Below are 438 nucleotides of genomic sequence, written 5' to 3'. Positions count from 1 at the left end.
AAAAAGGTTTTCAGAAGCAGAACAAGGTTCATACAGATTGCACATCGATTCCTTACTCAGAATCCCATTATCAAATCTACTGGAAGAAAAGTTCAGTTTCCCATCTGCCCTCTATTCCTCTACCTACTGATTTTTTCTCTGTTACTTTTCCCCTCTCCCCTCTGCTCTCCCCACCTGACAGCCATCAAACACAATCGATAGATGGATCAAACCAAAGGGCCTTTTCTGTTGCATTCACTGCATTTCTTCACGGCTGAACAGCTCATACCCATTCCATTCCAATCCATAGGGAATTTGAGAGATTATGTATTGCTGAAACTAACGGGAGCATTCATCCATATACATATCTTTGATTTCAGTCCATTTCTAAAGGTCCTCCTTAAGATCACAGCTGCCGACTATCAAATGAACTGTAAATCAATAGATACCACAAAGCAA

Source organism: Meleagris gallopavo, chromosome 10, assembly GCF_000146605.3.
Source record: "Meleagris gallopavo isolate NT-WF06-2002-E0010 breed Aviagen turkey brand Nicholas breeding stock chromosome 10, Turkey_5.1, whole genome shotgun sequence".
Taxonomy (NCBI): Eukaryota; Metazoa; Chordata; class Aves; order Galliformes; family Phasianidae; genus Meleagris; species Meleagris gallopavo.
This window is presented reverse-complemented; position numbering follows the sequence as displayed.